This window comes from Sphaeramia orbicularis, chromosome 21 (assembly GCF_902148855.1).
Source record: "Sphaeramia orbicularis chromosome 21, fSphaOr1.1, whole genome shotgun sequence".
NCBI lineage: Eukaryota > Metazoa > Chordata > Actinopteri > Kurtiformes > Apogonidae > Sphaeramia > Sphaeramia orbicularis.
The window spans coordinates 55,452,147-55,472,417 of record NC_043977.1 but is presented as its reverse complement, the minus strand read 5'-3'; the positions used below and the strand labels follow the sequence as shown (position 1 = coordinate 55,472,417).

The 20,271-nt window shown below is 39.9% G+C and overlaps 2 long non-coding RNA genes across 2 annotated transcripts; one reads left to right on the top strand and one right to left on the bottom strand.

Moving 5' to 3' along the window:
• Positions 1-2,567: 2,567 nt before the first annotated feature.
• On the top strand, positions 2,568-16,382 carry LOC115412701 (uncharacterized). The gene is made up of 3 exons (XR_003934370.1): positions 2,568-2,744; positions 12,449-12,459; positions 16,372-16,382. It is a non-coding gene; the product is annotated as an uncharacterized LOC115412701 (long non-coding RNA).
• Positions 16,120-20,198, bottom strand: LOC115412700 (uncharacterized). The gene is made up of 3 exons (XR_003934369.1): positions 20,152-20,198; positions 16,300-16,385; positions 16,120-16,202 (listed from the first exon to the last, which is right to left on the bottom strand). It is a non-coding gene; the product is annotated as an uncharacterized LOC115412700 (long non-coding RNA).
• Positions 20,199-20,271: the final 73 nt, after the last annotated feature.

Sequence of the window (20,271 nt, the reverse complement as noted above, 5' to 3'; positions counted from 1 at the left end):
GTAAAAATTTTGATAATATAATCTTACATTTTTCACTCTAAAACATAGAAATGAGACATACCGATTTTGGAATTGATATTATTTATGTATTATTATGTTATTATTTTAATCATCCGGCCCACTGCAGGTTATATTGGGCTGTATGTGGCCCCTGAACTAACAGGAGTTTGACACCCCTGATCTATGCCATATAAAACATTTACAAATGAGATTTAAAGGTTAGCAGTGCATAAAGACTCAGAAAAGTTTCAGTTATTCTAACAAAGGAAAGACACAGCACATGGGATTATTCAAACAAACTGCATAACTGAATGATGAATGATTACACTGGTCAACAACAAATTTATTGTTTCAGTTTTTTGAGCTGATTTGGGATCATTTTGGTGCTGAATCCAAAAATCACATTCATTTTGCTCAATCAGGTCAACTTTCTGAACTATGCCACATATTGGCTTTTTAACATTTTTGCTTACATTTATGGGCATTTTCACATCATATGATACAAAATTCTTTCATATTTCTCACAATAAACGAGTTCTGAAGATTTCACTTTTGCCAATTTATGATTAATGTTTTTTTTTTAATATTACAGGTGAATGAAATGGCTTCGACTAGAAGATCTTGCAAAAATAAGCCTGACGTATTCTGCTACATCTGCGGTGAATACACCATTGTACCTAACAGGAATCAAGTCACAAGTTTCAGAAAGTGTGCTTACCAATCTGATTTTGGTATTAATTATTATATTTTGTGAGAAGATCAAATTTTTCAAAATCAAATTAGCAAAAAAAACCTGACCTGATTGAGAAAAACAGATGTCATTTTTAGTTTTAGCGGTGCAAAATGGTGCTAATTCAGTTGAAAAAACCCAGACAACTTGCAAAAAACATTTTTTTGTAACCCAGTGTTATGATTATGAATGAGTAATAGTAAAACATTTAAAACTATGCTTATAAACCATATACTAATGAGTATTCATGTCAGAAATATGCTTTATAAATAATGAATTCAGTATTTGTTAATGCTTAAGTAATGCTTCATAGTGTGGACTTATTATATAAAGTGTTACTGAATATTCTGTTGTAGCACTGCACATCAAAAATGTTCATGTCATGTAAAAAGAAAGGGCTTTTTTAGTTTGCCTTTCATTTCATCCAGGTATGGCAGGCATCACAGGGAAAACAGATTACAGCTCATACACATAACATGACAAAAATTAGAGCTGACACTTTTATTTCACTTTGAAATTTCCTTTTTTTCATTTCCTTTTCGTTTTAAAAATACCCGTCTATATGGTGCAGAACCACTGCTGTTTCCCGTAGCTGTAGTTATTGATTGCCTAAAGCACAGCATAGCAATACAAAAGGTGATTTGATATATACAGATTTTATTACTCTACCCAATCATTATCATAATTTTATGAGATCTGCGTCACATTTGTTATGGAAAGTGTCCATTTGATGGCGTTGACTGTGACATCCTGAATCCGTTCCACTCTGTGCTGTCACGATCCATCAGTTTAATTTGAAAGATCACAAGAGTACTTAGCCACGAGCGTTGATGCTTTGATTCAATCAGAAGGCTGCGTTTCATTCTTCATCTGTCATGGAGCGGCGTGGGAAGCTCAAAAGGGAAAAAAATGGATCTGCTCTTTTATTTTCACAGACGGCTGACATCAGGAGACCCGACACTTTTACATACGTGGGAAAAGGTTACGGCACAGCGTGTTATTATTTACAGGTCAAAGGTCAAGTCTATGAAATGAATACGCTGATTTTAACACATCAGAATAAGGTACAGATAGACATAAACGGGATGAGCTAAAAGGGCAACAGCTGGTGAATTACACGTACAGTAGAACAGGGCTGTCAAACTCATTTTAGTTCAGGTGCCCCATTCAACTAAATTTGATCTGAAGTGGGTCGGACCAGTAAAATAATAACAGAATAATATAGAAATAATGTCAGCTCCAAACTTTTCTCTATGTTTTAGAGCGAAAAAAGTAAATTTACATTATGAAAAAGTTTCCATCTACAAACTATCCTTTCAAACAATGTGAATAACATGAACAAACTGAAAAAATACCGTACTTTCCAGGCTATAAGGTGCACCTGACTATAAGCTGCAGGTGTCCATGTTGTGACATGAGATATTTCCACAGACAGATGGTAAACAGACAGATTATTTAAGTATTTATTTCCATACCTTCACTGCTTTTTTCCAAACAGTGTCTGTAACACGGCAGTAAAACGGCAGGAACAGGCTGGTTCAAAAACCCAGAAAAGTCATTGATCTGTGTCTCCATCTTCCTTCTGCTCATTAAACCGCTGCAGTCGTCTTCTTCAGTGTTCTTCAGTTGAACAGCCTCAAATTCTCCGTCACACTCCTTCTACATCTCTCCTCCGGTGTTGCTCAATGGCACTTCAGTGCTGCAGCTCTATTTCCTTCTTAGACTGACGCATCGATTGCTTTTAATTTAAAAGCTGCAAAATATGCATTTCTTCGTGTGTTTTCCATGATGAGGGTTTGTGCATGACACACTAAATGATTGTTAAAAGTTCAGATTAAAACTTCTCCTCTTCATCACCTCTTCCATCTGTCTCTCACTTTTGCGCTTCTTGCTAGAGCGCCCCCTGGAGGACGTTAGCCTGTATAAAGCTATAGTCGAGCTGCATCGTTGTACAAGCCGCAGGGTTCAAAACAGGAAAAAAGTAGTGGCTTATAGTCCGTAAAGTACGGTAAGTGTAATTTTAACAATATTCTGCCTCAGTTTATCATTTACACATGTACATTACAACTTACAGATCACAGTGGATCTACAAATACACAAAACATTTAGTAACAGGTGGAATATTGTTACCTCTGCCAAGGAGGTTATGTTTGTGTCGGCGTTGGTTTGTCTGTCTGTGTGCAAGATAACTCAAAAAGTTATACACAGATTTGGATGAAAATTTCAAGAAACGTTGATACTGGCACAAGGAACAAATGATTAAATTTTGGTGGTGATCGGAGGTGGGGTGGGGGGGACGAGGGCCCACTGATCTGCCTTGGTGGAGGGAGGTCTGCGCTCTATGGGTGCTTTTCTAGAAAAGACAGCACAGACCTCCGCCAAGGCAGATCAGTGGGCCCTCGTCCACCCCCGCCCCCCCCGATCACCACCAAAATTTTATCAAACATTTCCTGAAATTTTCCTCCAAATCCGGGGCACTGATCTGCCTGGGCGGAGGTCTGTGTTCTCTGAGTGCTTCTAGTTTGTTTGTTTGTTTGTTTGTTAGCAAGATAACTCAAAAAGTTATGGACAGATTTTCATGAAATTTCCAGGAAATGTTGATACTGGCACAAGGAACAAATGATTAATTTTGATGGTGATCGGTGGGGGGGGGTAGATCATTCTTGGTGTAGGTCTGCGCTCTCCGAGTGCTTTTCTTGTTAAAATTGTACTTACTTCTCTTCAGACATTCCAGGTTGTTCACATTTGTTCAGATTATTCAAATTTTTGTGAAATTATACTTTGTTTTAGTGTAAATACATGAAAAATATTTACATTTACAAAGAGAAAAATTTGGAGTTGTGAGTATTTATAGATTATTATGATAGTATTTTACTGATCTGACCTACTTGAGATTGAATTGGTCTGCGTGTGGAACCTGAACTAAAAAGATTCTTCATATCTTAATATCTATTTTTGCATTTCACAAATTCATCCTAAGGGCCAGACTGGACCCTTTGGTGGGTTGGATTTGGCCCCCGGGCCGCATGTTTGACACCTGTGCAGTAGATCCTCGCAGTAGTGTACCAGTAATTCGCATTATGTTATTGTCAGTATTTTTATCCTGAAATATGAGTGGAAACCCACAGTACAATCGAGCTCCATACAGCTTCATACTAGCCACCGCAGATCAGCCCTGAGCTCGTACATGCTCTGTCCAATAGGAGCAGCCTCTGGGCGCTCAGGTCATGAGTTTATCTAATTAAGGCAACATCGTGACAGAAAAGGCAAATGCGATCTGAAGCGACAGAAAACACCAGAAACTGTTCTACCTGAAATTCTCCTTCCAAAAAGTAATCCTCCTCCTTCTTCTCCTCCTCCTTTTTCTTCTCCTTCTTCTCCTCCTCCTCCTTCTTCTTCTCCTCCTCCTCCTCCTTCTCCTCCTCCTCCTCTTCCTCCTCCTTCTCCTCCTCCTCCTCCACTGTCGTCCTCATTTCATCTTTAAGGTAAATAAGGTAATAAAACCAGTTTATTTCTTCTGCATTCTCTTTTATAATGTTTTTATGATTGTTATGTTCTTTCTAACTGCACTTTTTGCATTTTAAAAACCATAAAAGAAAATAATTGGTGGATGGTTTTTGGTGGCTGGAACGGATAAATTATATTTCAATTCATTTCAATAGGAAAAATTGATTGTAAAGCGAGTAAATCACAAAATGAGTACAGTCATGGAACAAATTAAACTCATCCTGTGAGGTTCTACTGTACGTACATGTTGGCAGACATGGAAAAACTGCCTTCTACAGTAGCTTCGACTCCAGTCACTGCTGTCATATTGTGTCTTTACCAAGGTTCTAATAGTTTTGGATTTTTCATTATAGTGTCACAACCCGGCTCTTAGGTTATGGCAAAATGGAGACGAACGAGGTGGTAAAAATATAACAGAGGTTTATTAAGTCCAACTAACAACCAAAAGTACAATGAGCATCAAAAGCGTCAGTCGAGAGAAGGATGAGGACCAGGGTAGAGCAGGACCAGACTAGACTAGACCAGAGCCGAGCAGATGGAGAGAGAGAGACCAGACCGGGCCAGACCAGAGAGAGAGAGACTGAAGCATCCATGTTGAGCTGCTTAAACAGGCCCGTCACAGGTGCAATCAGTCAGGACACCTCCATCTGAAAAAAGAAAACTGACAGTGCCCCTAGTGCCCAAAAGGTGCAGGGCCGTCACAATAGTTTAGTTTTATTTAGTTTGGACTTTTTTTTTCTCTAATTCAGTTAGTTTTAATTACTTTTTAGAGCAGGTTTGATAGTTTTTATTAGTTTTCGTTATTTTCTAAATGCTTAGTTTTAGTTTAGTTTTTTCATATCTTTTCTCTTCTTCTCCATTGTATTCAAATAAATCCCAGACAGGACTCTGCTGCTTTCTCCCAACTTTAGTCTCCATGTTTCCAGGTAGAGTGGGGACCAGAAGACGACTGGAAACCACAAGTGACGAGAAGTGACGGACTGTTAAATATCATATGGTGCCAGCAGCTAAAATTATTCGAGGGAAATAAATTGCTTTCGTATTAATCCGACATTTGCAAAGACAAAAACGAAGGGAATTTTATCCATAATTTTTATCCGTTTTAGTTAGTTTTGTAAACACACAATACAGTTTCAGTTAGTTTTTCCTTTTAATTATAGTTTTTATTAATTTCAGTTAATGAAAATGTTTTTACAATCCCAGTTTTCATCATTTTGGTAGTTTTCCTTAACAATAATAACCTTGGTCTTTACCATCCCAGAGGAGTTGGACACCTTTGGAAAGCTGGTTTAATTCAAATAAACAAAACAAGCCACAATGTTCAGCTGATGGATACAGATATAAAGCTGATTTATCTTAATCGTGGAGATATTTTATTCTTCTTTCAAAAATGAATGGTTGACTGAATATCAAGTCCAGTGCAGGACTATTTTAAACAGTGTCTGAATAGGTCAACTCTGTTTATGGGGTTTTAAAGGCCACTTTATTCCAGAACTAGGTCTAATCCCTGTTCTGGAAAGCGGCCCAGAAAGAATGGAGGAAGCCAAGCAGAGTTCACAATGTAATTTGCATGCTGGCCCTGAACAGCTGCTTCGTTGGTTTATTCCGTGGGCAGACTGTGCCAAAGTATACTCCTCAGCAAAGTCCGCTGGTCCTTGCACAGAGGAGGGAAAATACAACCAGAAACTATCCAAAAAGTGCTGGAGTGAAACTTTCCCAGTGTTTCCTGATGCCTGATGACATTTAGATAGCAGGCAAAAGGCTCTCTGTTTGAGTTCATTAATAAAAGTGTGAAACACAAAGTGAAGGCAGATAACTTGGAGTTATTCCTCCTAAAGGTCAAGAGAATCGCAGCCAATTACTGAGTGACAGACCGAATCGAGAGTCAGAAACCACTGACGACAGAGAACGCTATAACCCATACTTGGGATTAAAACATCATTGTAAAGCAGACTGAAGCAGCACATGGACCCACGTCTGAAACATCGACATTTAATAACATAATGTGACATTTACAGCTGAGTTTGCATTTGTCAAATTAGAGTACCGTATTTATATATTTGTATTAAATTGGTCGATATAAAAAACTACACTAACAATTTGAGTGAGAAAGCAAAAGAGAAGGTTTTGTCCATATCTGCATCATATGAACTTAAACAAGTCCTCAATACAATGGTGAACGCCTGATTGATATTTGTGAAGATTTTGATCTACCCATCTGTGGCACAGCACATAAAGACATTCCAAAAACTAACATGGACATCACCAGATGGGACAACAAAGAGCCAAATCCACCATGTCATCATAAACAAGTGGAAAAGATCCCTCCAGGATGTAAGAGTGAAGAGAAGCGCCGACATAGGCAGTGATCATAACCTTGTTGTGGCTAAAATCAGCCTCAAGCTGAGGAAAACAAAGACTGGTCATAACAGGGAAAGACGTTTCAGGATGAAACCCTGGAACACGTCCTCACTGACTGTTACAGAGCCTCAGCTGTTTGGACCTTCTTAACAAACACTGGCTGGAGCTGCTCAATCAGCTACTGTTCTGTCATGTATGGACGCCTAGAAGGAAAAATGCCACCAAATCCACAAAGACTCTTCCAGTTAAAAATTTGCATTGTTTCGGTCGAACTGTGGAAAACATGATGTGTAACGATCATTAATCAGAACTTTACAGACAGTGACACAGTGGTCAAACACATTCTGACTGAACTATGTAGAAGAAGAACACTGGACAGATGACTGACACTCCCATGGAATATTATAGACTTCTAAGCCTGTTTCTCATATAAAAAAGAGGGGGAAGAGGTGTATGTAAGGTGTAAGTTTGTATATGTGTGTGTGTGTGTGTGTGTGTGTGTAGACATGTATGTGTATTAATCTAAGCGCGTAAGCATTTGTTATTGTAAATATATGTGTTGGTGTATATTTCTGTGTGAGTGTACATACAAATATTTTATTTTTATTCATCATTGTGAACATGGGCGAGTGGGTGTATATATGTAGAGGCGATTTCTCTCAGACTGCAGTGGAAGCTCAGCTTCCCCTAAAATTATGAAAATTAAATGGTTAAATCTGTTCGGTTGTGTTGACATTTCATTGACTACAAATGTGTTAGAACACGTTCATCTACCAGACGAGTTCGTTCAGAATCAGCTTTATCACAAATCAGTTGACTGGATGTTGTTCACTTCTCCTCCATTCTCGTGTCTGTTTTCTCATTCGATCTCTGCTCAGTGCATTTGTCCGTAGACGCTCAGCGTCCATGCACTTCAATGGGACTGAGTGGAACTGGTTTTTTCACTGACTCTAAACTGGACGGTAATTGGATAAATGCCACCATGTTGTCCCGCCCCTGGATGCTCAGCGTCTCTGGGGATGAATGGAGCTGTGGGCGGAGCTCGGATGGGCTGGACGCTGAGCTTCCACGTACTGATTGGAGGATCAGTCGAAAGGCTGAATCCCGTTTGATTGACAGCTGTTTTCAGATCTGCTCCTTCACTGACACAGTTCAGTTTAATACCTTCACACATTCTGCTGTGAAATCAGAGAAACCACTACGAAATTACTTGTTCATTTCTTGCACTGTAAATACACAAATATACAAATCACAAGGAACGGAGGGCCGAATTTATGTTTAAATAACTTGACAATTTTTTGATGTAAGCCGACAATGAGCTTCCTCTCTCTGAAAGACGAGCAGCCGCCACTGATACATATGGGTGGGGAATTATATATACGGTTATTACGTATAAATGGGTATGTTTTTGTGTTTTTTAATGCTTTGTAAAAACATAAAGGAAAGACGCCTCAATGTTGATGACTAACATGACACAAGAATAAGAAAAAACTTCAATATTGCGCTGAAAAACCATTTCTCCAGCCTCCAAAATGAGGAAACAATGACAATACATGCCTCTAATGAAGCAATGACACATGCTGCAAAAGAGACCATCAGATGTAAAAGGAACAACAAATCCAGGTGGGTATCAGAGAACACATGGCAACTCACTGAAGAGAGAAAACAGACCAGAAAGGAACTGTTGGACTCAAAATCCCCAAGGCTTGAAAGGAAGCTTAAAACTCAGTACAAGGAGAAAGAAAAAGAGACATAAAAAAAAAGCAGCAAGAAAGGATAAGAGGCAGTTTGCAGAAAAACTTGCCAAAAATGCAGAAACTGCAGCACAGAGAAAGGATATGAAGACAATTTACAAGATAACATGGAAACGATGTGGATCCGACACCACTAACCAAGACTTACCGGTATAAACCTCAGATGGAACAACCATCACAGAGGAGACAGGTGGAAGGAACATTCCAACTAAATACTAAACCAACCACAAACACTCCCCAACATCACTGAAGCTTGCACAGACCTCGACATAAATCTGAATGACATCACAGTCTTGGAAGTAAGAGAAGCCACACAGAAGTTAAAAACAGCAAAGCCCCAGGCAAGATGGGATATACCCAGAGAGGCTAAAAACAGAGTGTTAGGATTTTTCGAGTTTGTTGATTGGAAGTTCCAAAGACGAGTTCAGGATGCACTTGGTCTCAGTTTAAGAATTTATTCTGATCACATGTGAAATATAAAACTCAGCGCTGGTCTCTCTGGACAAGGGCTACCGCAGGAACTTGAGCCCCGAAAACCAGGTGTGGTTGACAGTTATCTTCTTGGGTGACTCCGCCCCGAACAATGGGTTGGACTTTGCAACATCATCTGACTCCGTCTTCTGATTGGGCCTCACTTGTTGACGTGACTTGCCGACTGTCAGTTCACGTCTTGTTGCTGGGATGTGCTACGCAAAGTGTCATGACTGTTGTTTTAGACGTGGATCTATTGGAATGTGAGGTCCTAGCTTCTTTGGACACAACATCTGCTTCAGTGAGTGAACTGAGCCTGAATCGGATCAGTACTGGTGTCTATGAGTTTACTGGGAGACAAGCTTCATCAGTAGAGAAATATGTGACATTTTAGAGCAGTTCAGAGCAATACTGTAATTATTAGGGACGCACCGATACTGATACGAGTATTGGCATCGGCTCCGATACTCAGTGTTTGTACTCGTACTCGTAAAAGATATCCAATACAAATGCACCGATACCACTTACGGCCATGTGACATTCACAGTTCAGACGTCCACCAAGAGTGCAGACCTCCACCAAGGCAGATCTGTGCCCCCCCATCACCACCAAAATTGAATCATTTGTTCCTTGTGCCAGTATCAACATTTCCTGAAAATTTCATGAAAATCTGTCCATAACTTTTTGAGTTATCTTGCTCCCTATCCAACAAACAAACAAACAAACAAACAAACAAACAAACAAACAAACAAACAAACAAACAAACAAACAAACAAACAAACAAACCCTGGCAAAAAAATAACCTCCTTGGCCTAGGTAACAAAAAAAAATAAAAAATAAAACTGAGTGTTGTATGTATACCAAGTGACTGCAGCTCAACCTAACTCAACATGTGCTGATGGTGTTTGTGAGTGTGGCTGCTGCAACTGTTTTTGTGGCTGTGGGCACGGCCATCACATTTAAGAAAAGAGGAGCTACTGCATCAGTTAAGTCAGAGGTTAAAGAGCTTGTATCTAAAACATATTAATCACTGCAGTAATTATCCAATGGAAGGATCTGAAGTACTAAATGTGTGAAATCCAGGTGGAGACCTTTTTTTTTTTTAATAAAATGACAATCCGTGCGTTTACAAGACAACTTTTATTCCTGGTTTAATCTGATTAAAGGTTCGATCCTATTTCAGATGCCCATGTAAACACCTTATTCCAGTTGAAAAAGAATAGTTCGGATTTAATTTAAACCCGAATGAAGTCACTGGTTTAATCCCCTTTTAATTCCGAACTAAATTATTCCTTGGACATGTAAACCCTTTATTCCGTTTGGACTTTATTCCTTCCATTCTGCACATGCTCAGTGTCTTGTCCTGTCGTGATGACGCACACATTCTGCGCAGGCGGAAGAATATGCACTGCAGTCTAGTCTTCCCAAAGCGTTCCAGTGGGCTATTCTGATGGGTAGGGCTGGGTAAAAAAATCCATTTAATCGATCTTAGATCAATCTCATTTTAATTTTGCGTAATCGATTAATAGTGGATGAGATCGATCTTTCAGAGCAGGACTGAGAGTACGCGGAAGCGTGGCTGGCTCTGTCTTGCGAACCCCTGGGGGGTTGTCTTGGTCTCACTCGTGACAGCTCTGTCGCAGAAAAGATGCGGAGGAAGGGTGAGGAAAAACCCCTCCGCTGGAGGTCCTCTGGCCTCAAACTGGAACCTGCAGTGTGAAGGAACTGGCCACCCAGCGAGTTGCGGAAGCCGGTCGTTCTTGGAATAATTACTTGGATCCATACTATCACCTATGGCTGAGTATGGAGTTAGAGGAAGAGTAAAGCCACAATGTCTGAGCGCGCACCCCCCAGCCCTGCTCTGCTCTGACCAACAATTATGGAGCGCCCCCCATGAGTAGAAGCCTCCAGCCATAAAACAGAATAAAGATGATGAAGAAGTACATTCTGAGCCACTGTAAAAACATGGCAATGTTTCTGTCCTGATCATTATTTCAGAGCAGTTTCAGCTTTTTACTGCTGAAATGTCAGATTTATTTCCTTTCTAATATCAATATCGATTCCAGTATTGATGTGTTGCATGACTGCGCTACTCAAATAATCAGGTTACAACTCAAAATTGTACTTTAGTATCACTAAATTACTCTGAATCAATCAATTAATACTGAATTGAATCGATATTGAATCGAATCAAATCGCGATTAATCGATTCAGAACCTTATGAATCGAAATCGAATCGATTATGGGAATTGGCCATGATACCCAGCCCTACTGATGGGATCTACCAGCCTGGAGAACCCTGAAGGAACAGTTCACCACCTGTTTTTTATTCATTCATTTGTCATGCACTAATGAGTTCCATAAGTGGGCCAAACAGTTTGCACTGCAGTGCACCAATTGCCTTGTTCTCACAGCCCTTCTGTTAGCTTAGCTTAGCCTAGCTTAGCATAATGGCTTCATTCCTCAGGTCAGACGTAGCCAGGCTTTTGTAAGTGATTCGTAGTATTTTATGAGTGATTTTGGTAAATTCAGTTCTCCCTAATCATTCCTTTAGTCCGCTGGGGTCAATATGATCTCAAACTGTGGCTCAAATCATGGTCATGTGACTTACTGCAGGAATAAAATCTTGGGAAATAAAAACTAATGCAAAGCTAAAACGGTAAAGCAAAGCTAATTTAGCGCATGCATCCCTTCAACAAAAAGATTTTCCAACTCTCGTCAACACAACAGTCCCAAGATTGTATGAGTCCAGTAAGTTGCAGATCTAAAGAAATAATTAGAGAGAATCGGATTTCAGAAAATCACTGACAAAAGACAACAAATCACCTTTAAAAAACTGGCTATGTGTGACCATGGAAATACAGTGACTATGCTAAGCTACGCTAACAGAAGGGCTAAGCTAAGCTAACAGAAGGGCAGCCAGAACAAGGCAACGTGAGCGCTGCAGCACAAACCCTTGTGCTCACTTATCTACCTCATTAATACCACATGTAAACCTTTATTCAGGTTTAACATTTCCATGTAAACAGAAGAGAAAATACTTTAGTTCCAAATTAATTTCTTCTGGAAAAATAAATCGGATTTAAAAAACATCATGTAACCGTACCCACTGAGTCAGAAGTACACCTTACACAGAACCTAAACTATGATCTGCATCTATTCATGGGGGGTCCTTAACACCACCCTTTGCTCTTCGTTTTTTTTTTTTTTAGCAGTTTCAGCCTGTGTATGTATCTCTCACCCTGCAGTCTGTCTCGTTGCTGCCTGGCTTCTTTCTTTCTTCCTCCGCCTCGTTATCTGCCATCTGCCAAAAACACTGGTGTCACAGCACTCACAAGTTTTCCCAGCAGAGTGGGACTCTGCTTTACTTTGCAAATTGTGACACCTCCAGCATAGATATGACAGCAAGTCAGTGGTCCTGTCAGAAAAGCAAAGCTGTTATAAAATTAACCTGATACTTTTTAATGGCAAACACTTCTCTCTGACACTATTTAAAAAACACTTCACAGCCCTCTCTCAATAGAACACAACTCCTTTAACACAAAGTTTGGCCTTTACAAAGGACAAAGTAACTGTAATATGAGGTTTGGAAAACAACATAATATCACTGTGTGAAGTCTTGTAGTTTCTGAGGTTGTCATCTCTGATGGCGCTGATGGCACCACGTTCATCCCATCAGATTATCTTTGCTGGGGGTGAGGCTGAAGAGGTCTTCACAGACTAGAAGATAAGTTTAAGACAGCAATGACAAGTTCCAATGAGGAATGTAACAATTACCGGTATAATGATAAACCGTGGTAAAATTCCAGATAGTAGGTATTACCGTTTAAATTCTAATTATCATGGTAACCGTGTTTGATTATCTATCTATCTATCTATCTATCTATCTATCTATCTATCTATCTATCTATCTATCTATCTATCTATCTATCTATGAAAAAAAAACTAAAACAACTCAAACTTGATCTGGAAAATGGCCAAACAATGGCCATAAGGTTCCATCTTTAATGCACATTTGTATGTTTAATATTTACATGTTGATATTTGAATGTTTCTGCCACAGCAAGTACATTGTGTCTATTATTTTATTTTATTATTATTATTATTTTTTAAAATACATCTTGGTTAAATTATTTCAGTGTGTGTATTAGTACTTTTTGAACATTTTGAACACAATTTCAACAATATCACGATAATGATAACCGTGACATGAAATTTTCATATTGTTACATCCCTAGTTCCAATATAACAAGAACTTTTAAATTTGGCAATAATATACTGACAACATATCTTAGTTTTCTGAAATATCCCTTTAGGCAGATAAACTATGATGTAACCTTTAATGACTTTGTGTAAGTCATTCAAAGCACTTGATCAGGAAAATAATGGTTAAAGTTGAAAAGTTAGGTCCATACAGGTTAATTCCTCTGTCAGTGCCTCTAACTGAGGTCTACCAGTGAAGCTCCTGGATCATCTTCAATGGCAACTCACTGCTCCTAATGTGTGCTAATGCTAATGCTAGGTACTGTATGTGTATTAGGACGGGTAGGTAAAGTGCACAGACTGAATTTCCCTTTGGGGATAATAAAGTAAGTTAACCTTTGAACTTTTAACCTTTACATCTGAGCAGCATCCTACAAGGCTTTAAAATGAAGCTAACCTGCAAGTGACAACATCTGCAGTTCTTCAAAGGCCCACCTGTGGTTGGCCAAACCCCATAGATCCCCCAAATAGAACCTAGTATTCATAGTTTCTGAAAATGCTGACATGTGGTCTTATTTGTCCAGTGCATGTATCCACTGTGTTCTGGTCTGAGGTGAGCTCAGGTCCAGAGAACTCAACACCATTTATGCACAGAATTGATTCAGGGCTTCCTCCTGGTCTCAGTTTTCGTGTCTGTATGCAGCAGTGGTCTGTGGCTGTTGAGAAACACTGGCTTTTGGTGATTAAACAGCATTTTTTTGCAACCATTAGATGACCTTGCATCCAAGCCCCACTCATACAAAGCATTTTTGAACCAGATAATATTGTAGTGAAAGTGTATTCTTTGTTTTATCCAGATTTTGACTCAACACTTGTACGGTTGGAATTATGGTATTACCTTTTGGCATCAACAGTTAATAGACTGACTTTTACAGCTCCCGACTCCCATCCTTTATGAGGTGAATTTCAGCTCCTTTCCTCTGGACAGAGGTTCTTAGTCCCCGGTGCAGGACACAGCGTTATAAAAACAGCTTTGTTCCTGTCGCCGTCACTGAGCTTAATAAGAAATAGTGACATTGCACTTTATTTACTTATTTTAGTTATTCATCCTATTTCTTTGCTCAATTTATTATTATTATTGTGACTTCAAATTTTAAAATTTTATGTTCTTATGCTGGTTTTTATCCCGGATTGTTCTTATCTTTTCTGGTTTTTATTGTGTTTTATTGCATCCTGTTTTTATTTATTTGATCTTATTTATTTATTTTATTCTTTAACTTATCCATGCTGCTATACTGTACTAATGAATGGTGGAACACTGAGCACTTTTTGTCTTTTTGTCCTGTCTGTAAGCATGATCAAGTACCTGTCTTACATGTTCAATGTATGTACTGTTGTAATACCAAAGCAATCACCTAGACTGCAAAACAAATCTGCCTACGGGTACAAATAAAGTAACCTTTACCTTGACAGCTGAAGCAATTTTTGTAATGGTAAATTTTGCGACCTTGTCACACAAAAACGGTGACGCCGATCCCAAAAATTTGGCTAACTTTTGATGCTCCACTTCTCTAGATACTGTACACTGATTTTGAGCTCATTCGGCCAAATGCCCAAGGAGGAGATAGTTAAAATACGACGTCAGTGAAAACACTGACTCAGCATTTTGGAAATTTTGATCCAATATGACCGACTTCCGGTTGATTTCGGAGCGTGGTCATAGTAATATTTTTTGTTTGTCTCCTGACGATGAATCTGTGTACTGATTTTCATGGCTCTACGACAAACTTTATGTTCGACGTGGTCCCACTGACGTAATGTATTTCCACTTTTCAAGGGGGCGCTGTCACAGCATTTTTTTAATGACATTTTTCAAAGAAGTTCACTCTTTGGCTACTGAACAAAATCCGTTTACTACTAATAGGAAAATATAACAATCAGAAACCGAACTGAATGACAATTTGGTGAATAAGTTCTGATCATATCATATTATATGATATGTGTTACAAGCACCATGGTCATCTGGACACAACATGTGAGAAATACAACAGATAGAAATACAACAGATAGAAATAAAAAAGGTAGAAGGGACATGTGCTCAACAATTCTATGACTTTACCAATAATTCCTAATATTCTGATATTTGAACTTTAATGTGGTTTCTGGGTCTTCCAACTTCACTTCTTGTGTAAAGTTACTCCAAGGAATGGGATTTCATTGACCCTTTCAGTCTGGATTATTTAGACTTAGATGTCTGTTATCACCACCATCAATAAAATCAATGTCAAAACTGTGTCAATCAAACAACAACTGTCCAATCAAATCTTGTTTTTATTGAAATGATCAGATTCATTTATTACAGACTTTTATTGACTCACAGATCAAATATAACTCCAAACACAAACAGAAGCTTTTCTCCGTTTCCATTTCCAGATTGATCAGATCTAATCTCAGCAGGTCGGTCCGTCGTTGGACAAACGGTGGCGTTTCCGTTCAGTCCACAATTGGATAAATGGTGGAATTTCCACAGGAAGCATCAATCTACAGTCAAAATCAGGAGTTTCTTCACAGACGGCAGAGTAAATATGAACCGCACAAACAAAACACAAGAAACATTCAGACTGAACAATGAATGTAGGACAGAAAACTGTGGTCCACTCAAAGCACCAAAAACTCTGGTTCATGTTGGACCTGATGGAATGGAACCTCATCTGGATGTGGCTTTGGAGATCTGCCACATTTACCCACAATTCAGTCAACTATGGATGGAGTTTTAGGATCACACCCAGTGAATCAAAGTGTCATTTTTACACATAAAAAGTCATATTTCAGTATAAATGTTGTTCTACTGTTTGAATAAAAGCATCATACACAGAGTGAAGAACTCTTTGGACTATTCTGAGTAAAAACTATTTTCAAAAACAAGTCAGAATCTGATCAGAATGAAGTGGTATTTACATGCGTATAAACTCTGTGAATAGAAGCTGAGACGTTGATGGATGGTGAAGCATCAGAACAGAATGAAGGCGTTTATTGGTTCAGCTGTGAAACTGTTGATCCGATCCAAATATCAGCTGGACTCACACTGAACCACTGGGACTCTACAAATGGGATGTTTCCTCCACAACTCTCATCGTGTTTGTCTCCGCCTTCATTCGGATCCGCTTCACGGAGACCTGGAAAAAACATGGCAGCACACATGTCCAGTTCAGACTCCTGTGTGTGACTCAGTCTGAAGTCCAATGGATCCACTGAGGACAGATGTGAACGTACCTTATAGAAGAAGAAGAGGCAAAGATCAAATATGAGCAGAGCCGGGACGAAGACCACCACCCTGATGACCAGATTTGTCACCAAGTCTGAAACACAAGAGAAACAACCTTTAAAACAACGCCCATGGAACATCTGTTTGAAGACAATGAAGAAATACCAAAGGCAGGAAGGAAGGAAGGAAGGAAGGAAGGAAGGAAGGAAGGAAGGAAGGACACCTGGGCCCATATTCCTAAAGATTCTGAGAATCCTCTCATAGAGCTCCTAACTTAACCTAAAAATTCCTAGCAAGGAGTCTGAGCTTAGGAGTGATTCCAGAACACTCTCAGAGAACTCTGATCAAGGAATGGACAGAAATTCCTATCTTAGTGAAGAGGTGTGGTCGACCCCGTTACAAGGTATGAGTCATCATTTTAAAAGCTGTGATTGGTTGATCCTAAAAGCTAGAAAAAAATATACTTTTGGTGATAATGGGCAAGGGATGAACCCTCAAATCGATAAACTTAATCTTACGAAGACTGTGTGATTGTAAATAATATTTCACATAAAAGAAAATATCTGCTAAATGAATAGTAAGCTATACTTTAAAATTATCCGACAAAATGTGTGAAAAAACTCAGGCCCACTGGCACAGTATTCACATAGTGATAGTTCTATTTATTTGCTCGTATTAATTGGCATGCTGTTAATTTTTGCATTTTCAACTTTCAACATTTCAACTCAATGTGGTCTTAACAAGGGTAAACTGGCTCAGCTTTCATCAGTGTCTGTGATTGCTGAGCGGCCTCAGGAGGTTGTGACCCTGCAGATGGAGGGTTGTGACAGACCCAGGTCATCACTGCTGCATTGTTGCATTTTCCCTGTTGTCAAATCCCTCAGAGTTGTGATGATTTTAATTTGGGGTGGTATTGCATTGTGGCGTTGGGTTGGAGAAGTAAGTGCATCTGTAATGAGATCAACCACAAACATCGTTCCTGCACAATCCAATCGGTAGCGTTTCATTAATTCACTGTCATACAGTGTTTGGAGAATATCCCTCCTGCCTCTTCCATCGGCCATTTTGTCCTCTGCTTAGGGAACTCCTAAGCCCCTTAAAAGTCCTCTTCCTGCTCTGAACAGATCTGACCTTAGGAGCTCTTTTAAGGGCTAGGATTCTTTAGGAATAGCTTTTATCTTTACTAGGATCTACTCTTCATTTTTAGGGGAAATTCTAAGAAAACATCATGATTCTAAGAATTTTCTTAGAATTTGGCCACTAGGAGGAACTCTTTGGACTAAGAATCTTTAGGAATACAGGCCCAGGTGTTGATCACAGAGCACCCAACGGATCATGGTGGAACAGTCTGTAGAGTGGAACCTGCCTGGATTTGTCAACTTCAACCACTGTCAAAAAGCATATGAGGACATAAACCGCTCCAACACTCTGGAAACTCATGAGACACTACGGAATACCAGAGAAACGAGTCAACGTTGTGAAGGCCATGGACCAGGGAACCAACTGCACAGAAAGGACACCTGTCACAACCTGTCCACATACAGACAGGAGGAGCACAAGAATTCTGTTCATCCTGGCAGTTGATTGGATCGTGAAGGAACCGACCAAAGGAAGACAAAATGGACTCCAATGGACACTCTGGTAACAACTGGAGGACCTAGACTGTGTGGACGCTCTTGGCCGACTGTCTCATACACATGTACCGATGCAAACAAAGACAGGTGAACTGAACCTACAGCCCACACATACATCCAGGAAAGTCCAAAGTTCTTCAGTTAGACAAAATATCAAGTAATCCCCAACTGGACAGATGTCTAATTCTGTTAAACTGGAAGATCGAAAATCCTCCAACTCGTCAGGCTCTGATGAAAGACATTATGCAACACTTACATTTGGAGAAAATCTAAATTTCACTAAAAGATAATGTAAAGTTATTTTATTCAATTTGGCAGCCCTTTATAGATTACTTTAATGTTAAGTAAGTAGACAGACCTCCTCCCTTTTTTTTTGTGTGTGTGTGTGTGTGTGTACATGTGAGTGTGGGTGTAATGTTGTTTTGACACATATAAATTGAATACTACATAAGACTTTTTTATATTGTCATTGTTCTAATTTCAATAAAAAGGAGTTAAAAAATAAATAAATACCGAGTAATCCTGTCACAGCGGATAAAAGATCCCTGGAAGACTTGAACCTTTGGAGTATCATCGACAAACAAGGCAGAGCAGAAGCTGATATAAAAACAAGAATCAGTAAAGTAAGAACAGCTTTCAGTCACTGGACACAAGTTTGGAAAGACACAAAGACCTGACAACGCACACAGATACATTAAATACTTTAAATTCAAATGTGAAATCAGTTCTGTTCTGTGGCTGTGAAACATGGAAGACACAAAGACAGTCCTGGACAAAGTCCAGACTGTCACCAACCGATGCAGGAGAACAATCCTGAAGATCAAATGGAAAGACAAGGAGACAAATGAAGAACTGTGGGACAGAAGTGGACAGAATCCAATAGAAGAAGAAATCAGACTGTGGAAATAGACATGGACTGGACAGACCCTCAGAAACCCAGGAAATGACATCACAAGACAAGCACTAGAGTGGAACCTACAGGGAACAGGAGACAGAGGAAGACCAGGGCAAACCTGGAACTGCAGTGTAGAAAACCACATACACATAATGAAGTTAAAGAGGAAGGAGCTCACAAGAACTGACCAAGAGAAAGGTGGAGTTCACTTGTACGAGGCCTGTACCCTGCCAGGGGTGGAAGGCAAGGGTCATGACCTCATCTAATGGAACCAGTATATGGAACCAAGACCTGACCCACTGAACCAAGCTCACATCAGAACACTGACCCCACAGGCCTGTACTGGAGGTACTAGGCATGATGGGTAATCACTGCCCCCACAGGCCAATACTGGAGGCACTAGGCATGATGGACAGTTTATCCCAGTTTTATATGTTTCAGCTTGTCCTTCCTTTTCTTCTTGGTTCAGGCCAATGATTGGACACCTCTGAAACGCTTCCATCTGTTCGATGACCACAGGACATGTTTTATTTCACAGTTGTTTAAGACATGAGAAGTTGCTGGTTGCCTCAGTTGGTCTTACATTGCTTGTTGCAGCTCAAACCCATGGGTCAGTGCAGTAATTCTCCACTGGACAGATCTGAACTAGTACTAATAAAATCCTGGTTCAGACGTTTGTGTTTTTCAGACTGAATGTGTCTCTGTGGACAAACGAGACAGAATGAAAAAACAGGACCAGTGTCTCCAACTGGTCCGATCCAGACCAGTTTGGGTTGGACTTGAATCTGTGGACCTTCAGACTCAGGTTTTAGTGGGACTGGTTTGTAGATTCCATGAGTTGAGTTCTGAGCTGAAGTTGACTTCAAAGTGTTGGTTGATATGGTTGAAGTGGACTGGTCCTATTGGACAGATTGGACTCCAGTGCATGTGTCCAACTGTGTTGGTCCAGACCTCCATCTGCTGCAGCTCATAGACTGACTGATACCAGTGGACCCCTCTAGACCCTGGACATGTGGACCACACACACACATGTACAGATGCACCTTGAACTGTGGACACTAACTGGGCTTCACATTCAACTGGATGGACTGGCTTTAAACCTGGGTTTAAACTCAGCTGTGCTTTGAACTGAGCTCAGATTAAAGGAGTGTTTGTTGGTTCAGCCCAGTCTCTGACAGGTTCAACTGGACCGACTTTACCTGATCTCAGTTCTACCATCGTGGTTCTGCTCACACCTGTTCACTCTGCTCACTGGGAATGTTGTGGAACATGGTCATGTGACTGTTACTGATGCATTGTGGGTGTTTTGTGTGTAATTGTCCTGACATTACCTCCGACAGTGAGATAGAGGGCGGGGCTCTGAGACGACGAGAAGCTGCGGTTATAAACGTCCACGTGATAAACACATGTGTAGTTCCCTCGGTGGGCGTAGCCCATGGCAGACAACAGGA